Here is a 14,575-nt window from a genome sequence, read left to right on the forward strand (position 1 = left end):
CCTTCCCCCGCGTCTTTTAAACTTTGCAATATTGTATCGAAGCTGTTCACTTGATGAAACTTACTGAACACCTAATTCAGTACCTATGAAAGACAGAAAAGTCAGACTAATGCTCTTCAAGTAATCAAAACCAATATTTTCATTACAATGTTCATACGACAAATCAGGGTCAGATATTTTCGTTATGGAGTCCAAATGTTTGCTCTAAAGTCAGCCATGAATCTAACTAGTCAGCTAGATAATTTCTGCCTGACTATCTCTTGCTTTTTTACCAGACCAGGATGTTCTGTAATATTAACCAACCAAAAATCTTATATTCTTTTCACAAAACTCAAATTATCCCCAATCATTCCTCACAATTATTTCATATATATCTGGAAGAGGTCAAATTGTCGTACTTCCACAGATCAGCTTCATAAGTTGCACGTGCTGCGCCAGTCGTGCTGCTGTCAGTGGTCACGTGATCACTCTCGCACTCGCAGATGAGCTCCTGCACGTCCACGCAGCCCTGACGCCCACCGGAATCGTCTTATTCCAGGGACAGCGGCGACAGGTCGTACATCTACCACAGCACATGTCACATAGCTTGTGAGACCAGACACCTCAACACAAACTGTTGTGAACCACCTATTAGCAATGACAGTATGGGCACCCACACTTCTACCTCCTCTCCCACCCACACCACAGCATCGACTGGTGCCGCCAGGGCTTCCTTCACCTGGAAGAAGGAATGGCGCGCCCTGGTCTTCAGCAGCAGATACTGCCTGCATCCAAGTGACGGTCGTTAGTGCATGCGACGAAGAGCTGGTGAGTGCTACCTCAAAGAGTGTACACACTAGCCTTACTGTGCTGTTCCTGGAGAGGACATGCAGAATGTTGTTAAACCTGCTCTTTTGCTTTTCTTGTAACAGGAAGATGGTGTGTTGCTCCACGAGGATAATGCTCGCCCACATACTGCTCATCGAGCTCAATGTGCCCTGTAAGACGTGTGGCAACTTCCCTGGCTGGCACGATCTCTGGACTCCTCTCCAGTCCAGCAGGTGTGGGGTATGATGGGATGACAAGTGACTAGAGATGGGCAAAACTGTTCTTTTCAGAGATCGGATCAGAACTGTTCACTCCCTGAAATGAATTAGCTCTTTTTCATGACTCACCACTCATTCACAACAGAAAATAAATGGAAGGCACATTGCCCTTTAAACTTGGTTTATTCCAGGACTATACCTGTATTTTGATCTTATTTGATCCTATTTTGAAGTAACACAGATAATGAGTAAGAATTTTGTATTGTTTATTGAAATTTCCACGATAGGACAAAAGTTTTTGATTATTGATTTATTTTGCACTATCGTGGTTTTTTGGGTGATCGGAAAATGGTGTAACTTGAGATTTACATTAACAATATATTTGGCTATAATGTATTAAAATTTCATTAACCTCGTACAAATACATCGCAAGCCATATATTTTTAAAGTGAACATTTCCTTCCAAAGACGCCTAAAATCGCAAAATCCGTACTACAATAAGAAAAAAATATATAAATTTGACTGTAAGACCAAAGTGCTGCATATAGCCTTCCGCAAAATAAAACAAGGAAAAATTGGTGTATCACTTTTGCTATACGTTTATCGGTTCGCTCGTAATTAAAGTGTAAATTCGAGTGACCATAATAAAAAATCCTATAGTAAGAGGAGCCATCAGGAACCTAATCTGATAAGTTTAAACAACTAAAAATAAAATAAAAACAAATGATGTATACATAACATAATTATGTAATATACATAACGGTATTACTACGAAGAACACTATCCAGTAGAGAGGAACTCCGATGCAGAGGCGCTGAGTCAAGCAGGTCGAGCCGCGAGCCGTATTACTGCGCGAGCTAAGACCCCAGAGACCAGAGTGACGCCTGAGTTGCTTTGCTCAACGCTCTGGCAGAGTCGAGAACGGTGGGGTGAGCGTTGAGCGGGCGAGTTCCGAGGGTGGGGGGAGCGGTGAACGGCCACCAGTCACCCGCTCGGAGACAAATCGTCCGCTCTCTTGCGAGCAGGTTGTTGCAAGTCGTTCTTATGTTCTCCGCTAGGAGGCTCTCTGTCCTATTGCTCGCACCAACCGCCCAGAGGGCAGGACGTGCGACTGAAACGATCGCTGACGGAGTTCAGGTGCGCCAGACACTGCACGCCGCAGAGGAAGCACAGAGACGGCACGGCATGTGTGAAACTCAAAATCCAATGGGGCACTGCACAATGCAGGCAGCCAAGGCAGAAGCAGGGCAGAGGCCGGCGCTGGCTGTGTTGTGTGTGGCGTGCACTGTGCTCTGACCAGCAGAGGCCCCACTGGTCTGCTCCGACTCTCTCTCTCTCTCTCTCTCTCTCTGCTGTGGGAAACGTTTGGAGCTACCGTTCTTTTTTTCTGAATCACTGATTGTTCACTCCTTTGAAAGATTCAACTCTATGAATTAGTTCAGGAGCGGATCCCCCATCTCTACAAGTGACAGGTGCGACGTGTCAGGCGAGGACTCTTAGACAACGACGTGACATCACGTATCCCAGAGCTGTATTCGCCACCTGTACGACCCACTGGATCACAGAGTCAGCGCCTGTGTTGCCGCCCGTGGTGGCTACGCCACTTGCTAATATGGATGTCTCAGGTTGGGTCGATGCCTGGTTCGTCCAACCGTGTGTGCTAATCGTCTGTATGTGTTACCACTTCATGTACTCCATATGCAGTGTTGCAACAATATATCTTGAGTGACCTATTAACCTCCAAAAGCTCCAATTTTTTTTCTGGCAGTGTATTAGCAACCATGAGTCGCAAAATTTGCAGACAATAATCCTATACTGTGAGATCATCAGTGTCCATCTTCCACCTCTAGTCCACGCTCGCCATACACATTAAACCACAAGTAACTTGTAGTTAAAATAGATAACTTCACACAGAAATGTCCGTGGAAGCCTTCCAGGCTTGTTCTAGCTCTACTACTGATGTGGCGACAATGGCTTGCAACTCATACAGGGTGTGGGGTTACAAGCTCAGACGTCTAGTTTATAATTAATATGTATTAAGGAAGAATATTTAGAAAATGGCAGTTCAAATTTGCCAAAACTAGTCATCACTGTAGGATCAATTGCAATTTCGGCAAATAAAGTCTTCGAATCAGAACACTTCATCATTTAAAGCTATAGAGAGTCTTCTACAAGACTCTCTCTGTGCCAGGTAATCCAATAGATGTGACTTTAATTATAATGAATGTAATCCAAATAGAGATGTGCAGGGCGAGTCAAAAAGGAATTTGCAACTTTAGAATGATATAGAAATGTATTGAGATAACTTATAGAATCGGTAGGTGTATGATTATGCAGCAAACAACCTGCATGTACTTCAGTCCATCAGTGCCCCATTCCACCAGCAGGAACGCCAGCGTTGTGCACAGTTAAGATGGCTGCTTTCACTGGTGTGGAGCGTGCCCGCTGTGTGTCCTGGTACCATGAAACGAACTCTGCAAAAACTGTTAGGTGGTTTTATTAAAGACCGTGCGTATGTTCCTCCCGTAGCAAACTATTCGGCCGACCTGAAAAATTTAATCTACGCTGCTGTTGCTCAAGTTTCGCCCGATTTGCTGCAATGAATGTGGGAAGCGGAAATTGACTACCAGTGGGATGTGTCCCACATCATAATTGATATTCGAATCGAAACGAAATGACACTTTTATAAGAAACTTGAGGTTTTTCACTACAAAATAAAACGTCAATCGACTCTGCAAGATATGCCAGTATATTTCTGTATTTCCAAAGCTACAAAGTCCTTTTTGACACACTCTTTATTTTTAGCGTCATCAGCGTGCAGTTTTCTAGAATGCTACTGTTGACGAAAGATAAGCTCCGTCCAAATGCAACATCTTTGAACCTTAGCCTCAGCCACACTCTTTGGTTTATTTACACCCTGTGGAACAAGTGGGAGTTGGATGTGGCAAAGTTTGTGTATTGCTGTGTGATCAGTCCAACTCGAGAATATGAACTACGTTCTCCAGTGTGGCTTTTGAACAATGGGCAAACTGGTGGATGGTAATTACTGCAAGTAATACCATCAAGCTGTCCTTGCACAGTAAGTAATTCTGGATAACTTGCCACATTCTGTGCTTCTTTCTATCGTCTTTTCTGTCCTTCCCTGGACTACATTTAGAGATTAGAACAGTTATGCGAGGGATGACTGGTCCCGTGACATTCGAGGTGTGAAATATCTCATGTGGTAAACTAATAATGGGAGGCGCCGCCCAGGGAAGTCGGGCTCGAGGACACGATCTGAGACCGCGTTCCTCACCAGCGTTGTTGAGGCCACAACTACAAATCATTCCTACTTTGCATTTTCTCTCTTCTCAAAAGTTAAAAATTTTATAATTTTCGATTTGTAAATTTGATGTATTACAATTTCGAGAAGTGATTACAGCTGTATGTTATGCAAAAACTGACGAAAGACCTCCACGGGGCAGTGCACGGGCAGCGCTGCCCATGACGTCAGCAGGACAGCCAGACACCGCGGTGAGGCGGGGGCCGAGTGCGCTGAGCACCGAGGTCCGCAGAAAGTTATCAGACGGCGGACCCTGGCTGTGCAAATGAAGGCTCGGAAAATAAATAAAATGCAGCCTTTGCTGGAGTCACTCGCGCCGGTTTTCCAGGACGCTTAGCACGATGCCGCAGCCGTGGCGGCTACCTCGGCAGTGAGCGCTCAGCCCCCACTGCCTGAGAGGACAGCGCCGGCCGCCACCGTCAGCTGCCGTCAGCCTCCGAGGCACCCACTCAGCCGCCCACTACGTGTTTTCACGCGGCTGCACAGACAAGTTGTTGTACTGCATTTGCGGCATTCTTAGTGGCCTTCCCTGCACCGAAAGCGAGCTGCCAGTAGCTCGCACCGCTCAGAAGCCGGTGAGTCGGCAGTTTGGCGCCAACCAGCTTTTCAAAGGCTTTTTACAGAACATCCAGGAAGCAAGTAGATCTATCGGACTTTCTTCATTGTAACTACTTCCGCGATTTTCCATGCCCTATTTCTAGACACAGATTGCAAACGAGACATTAACATGGAGTTACCTCTGGCGCCAAAAGTTATATAATTTCATCTGATAATCCGTTAGGACATTGACCTGTGCCTCAAACAAGACTATTTAAGGGTATGGAGACAACCTTATGAATACATGTCAGCAGGGGACCGACCGTTCAAGGGGCTGGAGGCTCAGTAATGGTGTGGGGCGTTTTCAGTTGCAGTGACATGGGACTCCTGATATGTCTATATACAATTCTGATAGCTGACACGTACATAAGCATCCTGTTTCATCATCTGCATCCATTCATGTCCATTGTAAAGTCCGACTGATTTGGGCAATTCCAGCGGGGCAATGCGGCAACCCACATGTCCAGAATTATTACAGAGTGACTCCAGGAACTTTCTTCTGAATTTAAAAACTGCCGCTAGCCACCAAACTCCCCAGACGTGAGCATTATTGAGCATATCTCGGACGCCTTGCAACGTGCTGTTCACAAGAGATGTCCACCCTCTGGTTCTCTTACGGATTTATGGACAGTCCTGCAGGATTGAAGGTGTCAGCTCCCTCCAGCACTACTTCAGACATTAGTCAAGTCTGTGGCACATGAACCAATTTCTTTTACTCTTCAGTGCCTACATGTGTGCACGTGTATATGTGTGGTTCTTTTTTCACCTACGCATATTATGTACAGGCAAAAACGAATTAGAAACGAAAAAGTGGTTGACTGGCAAAACAGAGTGCTTATTATTAGTTTTCAATTTGCACATGGAATTAAATGCAAATATGGCACATAATTAAACGGAAAAAGCAGATAGTTTATTAATTTAAAAATGTATATGGAATTAAATGTGAAATTACATATGTGATTAAATGGTATAAATGGTTCAAATCGCTCTGAGCACTATGGGACTTAACATCTGAGGACGTCAGTCCCCTAGAACTTAGAACTACCTAAACCTAACTAACCTTAGGACATCACACACATCCATGCGTGAGGCAGGACTCGAACCTGCGACCATAGCGGTCGCGCGGTTTCAGACTGAAGCGCCAGAACCGTTCGGCCACACCGGCTGGCTTAAACGGTATAGAAATTGAATATAGTAAAAAATACACATCGATCTTTTTTTTTTTTACAAAAAAAGATTCTTAACAATATCATTGTTATTTCATAGAAAAGAACCTAATCACTACAAATGCCTAGCCAGAAGTAAATGACGAAAAAGAAGGATTTCCTTAAATGAATATTGTAAGATGTGGCTAGTTATTTACAGTGTGCTGCATTACACATCTCTTTTCTTCAAAAATAGACACCTTACATATCAGCACAAAGTAAACTTCGAGGTAAAACAATAGGAACTAAAAAAATTATGTACAGTCACAGCAGCTTCGCAAAACATTACCCCTGAGTTACAGTAGCTATATATAATTCAGTATTAACATTAAAGTGCTGACTGCTGTGGGCCACACGCTGTGGCGTGACACCCCCCTGCCGCCCTCCTGCGTGCACCACCAGCTGCGGCGCCAGCACTGCTGTGGAGGCCGTGGCTGGCTGGCTGGCTGGGTGGTGGGCTGGCTGCTGGCTGCGGCCCCGCCTCTGCAGGTCTCCTCTGGAGGCGGCCTGGCGGCTCCCCACCCAGCCAGTGGCCACGTGCGCCCCACAGAGGCGTCTCGCGCACAGTGCTGGAGACTTCCGAGTAAGCACTGGCTCATCGCACGTTTATGTGCAGTACAATGGTGAGGACTGGGATGCGGTGGGACAGAGAGAACAATTTATTTTGTATTTTCTTTATTTACATTTATACATTCCATACTCGTTGTGTTGAGCATTGTTTTCCGGGAAATTGCTTTATATTAGCGTTAAATTCAGCTTGTACAGTGTTCAGTCCAGAAAGTAGCACATATATGAGTAGATATACCATCCCTAAACTCTGCTTCAATGGACTTGATACTAATGGCCTCTCCTGGCACAGGGAGAATACATGAAGTTATAACCTGCTCCTCCCACATTCAGATACCAGCATGTTAGCCCGTCTGTAGCAGTCGCTAACACGTATTATAAAGCACCCAAATGTTTTATTTAAATTCGCATATCCCCTGAAGTTAATTCAATCATAGGTTCCTATTATATAACCGCTATTGAAACTCTCCTCCCATACATTTCAATGTCGGTTGGTGATTTAAATGCACCACACTCTGTTGTCATCTACTTCTCTGAATACTCCCTCATGCTACACAGATAGTCCTTTCGTGCCAAAAACACTTCGAAAGTTTTCTACTTCTACAGCTATCCCAAAGTCACTGCCGGGTTCTGGATCTACATTCACGGGTTTAGATAGACTAACACTCAAATTATATGTGTTGGTGAAAAGCGATACACTTCTACAACTTAACCGAGACTTGGTGAGTTGAGGAAGCTCTGATATCTGAGTATAATAATAGAAAGACTGCCGGCTGCTGTGGCCGAGCGGTCCTAGCTAATAGTCTTAGGCATAGTATAGGAAATGTTAAAAACAAGATGCTTCCTAAATCAGGAATTTATAAATTGACTTGTAAAGACTGTAGCAAAATTTACATCGGGCAAACAGGGAGAAGTTTTAATACCAGATTTAAAGAACATACTACTGGAACAGCATGTAATAAATCACTCTGTGGACAGCATTTAGATATGGAAAAATCAATATGTAGAAATCAATATAAGGGATAATCTGGAGATACTGCATGTAACTCAAAAAGGACCTATGAAGGATATTCTAAAGAGCCTGGAAATTTTTATACATAATAAACGGAATCCGGCAGCGATGCTGAAAGAAAAAATAGAGCCACGATAAAAAAAATTTCGAGCTATTCGAAAATAGTATTTGTACACAATGATGATACTTTTCCTTTTATTATTTCAATAATTTCATTCCTTTGATCGGTACTACAAACGTACCATAAACTTTTATCCTATCTTTAGATTTTTTAGGTTATCCTTGATTGTCGATATTTCCATAATCTCAAATAGGTGACAACTTCTCTGTGAATGAAGAGCCATGACATACCTCTACCATGGCAACGGACGCCGTGACCAGGGCGAAGATAACACCATATATGCACACCCGCTGCTACCATGACGACGGCGTCCTCGCTGCACAGACTAGAGGGCGCCTGATATACGCTTTGTAATCCATGGCAACGGCGTCCTCACCACAAAGAGTAGAGGGCTCTGTAGTCCATCCGTATTAGCCGTTTTAGTAATTGACTCAAATGTTTTCTACGCACATCTACGAACAGATATATTATAATACAAGACGACACCAGTTTTTGTGTGTCATAAATTGTTTTACTTTATATTATGGCACATAATGTAATATAGTTTTACGAATTTTACGAGTTGACTACTGAACATATGTTATTATTTTATGATTAACAGTATAATTGTAACTCTTTTTAAATGCAATGGTTCCGTTTTCTGTTATTTACTGTCACATTTATGTTAAACCAAGGTGACTAGTATTTACATATAATAAACTGTATTTATTGCCGTTGGTCGCCGCTGGGGGTGTTACCATCTATTCACGTGACCTCAGCATGCTATTTAAGCCCATACGAAGGGTTAGTCTCGCATAGTTTCCTCAGTTATGTAGACAGGAGTGACACCACCAGCAGTCGACCAATGGGTAACGTGTTAAAATTTACGTAATTTCAGTTGTTGTATAATGGAGTCTTTCTGACGGATATCTATAATTTCACAGTGTAGACGCCCAGAAGATGACCCCTACGTCAGCTTGAAAATGATTGGCGATATAATAATAATAAATGCTATTAAGACTGTTTTTGAATAATTGCTTCAGTCTGGAATCGCGCGGCCGCTACGGTCGCAGGTTCGAATCCTGCCTCGGGCATGGATGTGTGTGATCTCCTTAGGTTAGTTAGGTTTCAGTGATTTTAAGTTCTAGGGGATTGATGACCTCAGATGTTAAGTCCCATAGTACCCAGAGCCATTTGAACCATTTTGAATAGAAAGACTGCAGGTCTGATAAATCTGGAAGGTAGTCTGTGGCCTGCTGATACATTTCAGCTGGAGTTTCTTACCCTGCTGAAAAAACACATAGGTGTAATCGAATATATTTGGTTTTTGGCCCATCCCTGATGATAGCACTTCGCAACGTTCTTTTCACTACTGTATACAGACCTGAAGCGATCCTTAATGGGGCGAGAGCAGTGTGGCGGAGGGGAATGGAGGGGGATTGGGGTGGGGAGGGAAGGGTGAGCGCACGTCTGCTGTAATACGACACCGGAAGAAAAGTACTGACAGATCCTGAGGCAGCGATTTGGCTCGCAGTCCACAGTGATTAAGTGCTAAGGTGGCTCAGCACAGTCTTAACGAATGGACGACCGTATACAATAGGTTTCTAGAATTGTGAGTGGTAGAAAAATTTCTTAATAACAGAACCTCTTACATTGCACTCGAGAGAGCATGGCGTGCTGCAGAACATAATCTGACAGACAGGATTAACTGATGATGCTGTGGTGTACGGGGAGATGTAATTCTTGAGTGACTGTGGGACGGTACAAGTTGACTTACACAAAATTTCTAGATGGTGAGATGAATGGTAGTTGGATCTAAGCGTAGAAATAGTGGAATACAGCATTAGCAGTCACATCGATGAAATATCTGTGTGTAAGGTTGCAAAGCGATATGAAATGGAATGAGCATTTAAGAATGGAGCAGAGAAGGTGAATGCACGACTTCGAGTGGGAGAATTTTAGAAACGTAGGGTTAATCTGTAGAAGACAGAATACAGGACAATAGTACAACCCATTCTTGAGTGCTGTTTGAGTGTTTTGGATTCGCACCAGGTCCTATTACAGAAAGACATCGAAGCAATTGAGAGGTGTGCAGCTAGATTTGTTACCTGTAGATTCGAACAACATTTACATGTTGTAGAGATGGTTTGTGAACCCAAATAGGGACCCCTGTAAGGAAGACAATGTTATTTTCGAGGAACACTGCAGAAAAAAATTAGAGAACCGATATTCGTAGCTGACTGCAGAATGATTTCACGGGCATCAACGTCCATTTGGCGCAAGAAGCACTAATACAGAGAAATTAGGGTGTCCGTGGGGGCAAATATACAGTCGTTTTTCCCTTGCCGTATTTAAGAGCGTAACAGGAGAGGAAATGACTAGTAGTGGTGGAAGGCAGCTTCCGCCATGCACCATAATGTGACTTATTGCGAGTATAGGGAGATGTTCATGTACATCTACAACAATGCTCAGCATGCCAGCAAGCGGTGTGTGACGGAGCGTGCTTCTAGCACCCCTAGCTGACAGTCTCTTTAGTGGACTTGTTGCATCTTCTACGTGTCCTGCAAACAAAACACAGACTTTGGCTCGTCTTCCACTCAAGACTTTCTGTTTGATCGTTCCTATTTAAGTTGGCCCTAATTCTAATCCCTTGGCATTAGCTGAAATGGCTCCCTTTGAATTTGTGTGACTCATCGAGCAAAACAAATATAACGGAGTCCTAGTTCGTATGTGGGTGACACAAGACTTTTCATTGTTTAGAATCAGCTGCCACTGCCGCGCGGGGTTGCTGCACGGTCTGTGGCATCTTGTCACGGTTCGCGCGGCTCCCCCTGTCGGAGGTTCGAGTCCTCCCTCGGGCATTGGTGTGTGTGTTGTCCTTATCATAAGTAAGTTTAAGTTGGGTTAAGTAGTTTGTAAACTTGGGGACCGATGACATCAGCAGTTTGATCGCACAAGTTCTTACCACAAATTTAATTAAAAAAAATTAATGTTCAACTGCCTCTTTGCGTACCTCACCGATAAATTCTCTAAATAATTTTGCTATTGCTTTGATCTTCTGATGACTTTACTAGATGGTAAAAGAGAGCATCATCTGCAAACAATGGCTGCTCAGATTGCCTCCTAAATCGTTTTTATAGATTAGGAACAGCAGAACGGCTTTCGTGAGGAAGGGCAGATACCACGTTTGTTTTACTCGACGACTTTCGTGAACTCTCACCAGGCAAACAGGAATACGGGTGTGACGCGGATGAGAGGCGTCACGCCACGCTTCCCGTGGTTTGGCCGTCCTGCGGCAGACTTCCGCTGCGCCCGCCGTCATATTGAGCGCGCGCTCCCTGCGGCGCGCACTGCTTCTGTTTGCTCCCCAGTGTCGACAGCGGACAATGCAGCCGGCGGCCGTAATTGCCACAATGGCAGCTCTGCTTACAGCAAACGGGACATCGGTGCTGGATAACGTCTGCTGGCACCTCAACAATGTTAAAGACTCTGGCAGAATCTATCAATTCAGCCCCGCTGAAGATTATTTGCGATGGAACTACTGTCTTGATAAAAGTAAGTGCTTTTTCGTGCAGTACAGACTGACAAGACGTTATGCACAGGGCAGTTTTCTCTCACGCACAGGCGCCTTGGCTTTGATATGCTCTTATCAAAGGTTATACGTTTTCTCCCTGACAGTGAAGGACCGCCTTGGGGACAAATTGCACTTCATTTTCACCCTTTTCGGTCAATGTACTTTGTAATAACCTTTTGCATGTGAAAAATACCATAAAGTACGATTTGGAAAGACGGTAAAATAAGCATCTATATTTGCGAATTGAGCCCAAAACTTTTTCATATGTGTGAGAATAGATAGAAGTAAGATGTTGTGAAATACAACGAGTAGATTCTTTAAAACCAAAGCACCTTCTTGCATAATTTCTGCTGTACCTCGTCATAATAGCACCCTTTACGTATTTTCCATAGTTCTGTATTCTACATAATCGTGGACATTGATATTACAATAAAAAACAATTCACAATGAATATAGTGATGTCAAACGGATCTTAACTACTTAACGTACAGCGATACATCGATAAGAAAGAAAATGAAATACAAACTAAGAACAAAATTTCGATCGTTGCTAAGCACAATGAGGAGTGGAAAGTTCCGAGTGATAAGAGAAAATGGTGGGCTGCATTCTGCGTTTCAGAAATTAACATTCGCCGTTGTGTCATCGCGGTGCAGAGGGCGTATCGTTAGCGGTACAGCACAGACATCGGTGGCTGACGCCTGACGTGGCTGGCACGGAGTTCACTACCTTCACTGCACTGTTTAATTTCCTAAATTAAGTAAAATATTTTTGTAGTTGTAAAATTACCTTACAATGAGCCTGACAACGTTCGTAGGGTTGAATCGCCTGTAGACGTATAGAAAAAGACCATCCTCCTTTCCTTTTTCGTGATGGATCTATGACTCTGTCGTTGAAATTTGGAAACCTGTGAATCGTTTTCTTTGCAATAGATAGCATGGCAAGATGAGACAGCCTATCTTCATCTCTGGTACTTCTAAGAAACTGTTTGATCCGCGACAACGTGCGGAAACACGTCTCTGCTTCACAGCTTCTCATGGGACAGCAGCCGCTAATTTCAGCAGATTCCTGACGTCGCCAAAAGGTTCTTGCAGATTGTTTTCAATGACAAACTTTATAAGGGCTCCTGCGCTTTTTTTTTTTCTTGAAACCTATTTCGAGAATAAATGGTCTGTAGCTCTGTTTTTAACTCAGCTTTACTTAAAAAATTGATAGGACTGCGTAACAGCAGATAGCACATTTTCAGGACACTAATTTTTCAATTAAAGAAAGAAGCGGTGTTTGAGTAAATTAGAGGGCAACAAGTGGCTGCAGAATTCAAACCTCTGTTTTTTCTGTGATATCATTAACATTGTCTCTAATTTTAAAAATTTCGTTTCGGAATGATGCTGCTGCTTGCTCTATTGAGACGCGACCAGTGGTATATTTTTGGAATTGGCTGTACTAGTTGTTCACGTAGGGCATACATACATATTATAAAAATGTGTGTGTGTGTGTGTGTGTGTGTGTGTGTGTGTGTGTGTGTGGTTTGCAGATGTACCACATGCCCTCCTGAACCGATTTCAACCAAACTTCCTACACACATCTCTTACCGCCAAAAATGAATTGCTGTGGGCGTAATAACTACTCACCTATCATAGTTCAGGACACATAACGTCGTAAACAGTGAGATGCACGACAGATTGCCTCATAGTGCATGACGTCTAAATTTACTGCTTCTCCCCTACCACCTCTGTTCGCAGCACATTCTGCACACAATACCGTCGTACACCAGAGAATATACCTGCAAAGTCGTGTCATTGCATGACGCAAGGATCAGGAGATGTGGCGTCATGTATGAATTTATAATACATTTATTCGTTAGAGCTGAGACACACACAGAGTCGAGTCCACTTAAGAGAAATCCCCGATACCTGGCAGAGCTTTCATCATCTTTCAGCTGCGAAGCGCAAACGGCTGTAGGCGAAAACAGCCACCTGTAGGGCTGTGAAGAGTCTATGCAGACGTTTACAGAATCGCGGTCCAGACATGAAAATAAGCTGTGCTTACACTTCTGGAAATTATGCATATTTCGTTTCGTAATTTTAAGTGTTTTCATGAATACATATAAATGAATTTTTTTCGATATTACAGAAAAACGCAGTTCAATTTTTGTTTTCATTTCTCATAGAAAATTGCCAAACGAATAGCTGTACATTGCTGGGTTTGTCAGCTAGTTATTTTTATAAGATATCCCTAACCGAAAGGAAATTTTTGTGTTATAGAGTTTTATCCTTAGACGACATGTTTGATTTACATTTGTTGTCTGGCTGCTGGTATCTTCAACGTGTTTAAGACATTCTGGAGCGTCCTCTCTATTCACATTAACTGTGAGCACTTTTCACGATTTAAAGTTCTATGTAATGGCTGATCCATGTGGGATTCTTTGTTTCACAACTGCATCTGGAACAGCCACTTTTCGAGGTGAATGACAGAAAAGTATTGCTACCTCCGCAGTAGTTCTGAAAAACGGTTTCATTTTTTTGTTTCGACTTGTCACTTGCGCAAAAATTAAGTTCAGTGAGTGTTCATAACAATGTACGTAATACACGAAATTATGTCCTTATATTACAGTTGATTGGATTTCTGTATGATGGTCACGCATGACGCTGGCGCCATCATAAATTTCAGATATTACGTTTCATTTCGTTTCTTGGACAACATGGGCGAGTACATCTTTAATTGAATCAGCCAAGGAGGTACCACTGATAAGCGATTGATTTGAAAACATGCAAAATCTTTCAACCGGCTCTTCAGCAGATAACAGAAAACGAAATACTACCAGTAACTGAAATTTAGAAGCTATATCAGATGTTTCATCTGCTAACAGAGACACAAAATCTGTCTTCGTCCTGACACACATGTAACGTACAGTCCAATAAATTCTTCTGTATACCACTGGGTGCACCTAAAAGACAGCAGCATTGCTCACGTGCTCTTTCACATCCGCAGCTGACGCGGAAGTGAAATTTACCCGTTCCCTAAGTATTCTAGGACTGTTAGATTCTACTGTTTCATCATGTACACGTAGCGCAAGTTCCGACTCACTGCAGAACTTTATCTTGGAAAGAACATAGCGAGTTTGTCTTATATCGCCGTTCTGTCTTTCTGTATTTTTCCTGAAAGCTAAGATGTTG

This window comes from Schistocerca piceifrons, unplaced genomic scaffold (genome assembly GCF_021461385.2).
Source record: "Schistocerca piceifrons isolate TAMUIC-IGC-003096 unplaced genomic scaffold, iqSchPice1.1 HiC_scaffold_1872, whole genome shotgun sequence".
Lineage (NCBI taxonomy): Eukaryota > Metazoa > Arthropoda > Insecta > Orthoptera > Acrididae > Schistocerca > Schistocerca piceifrons.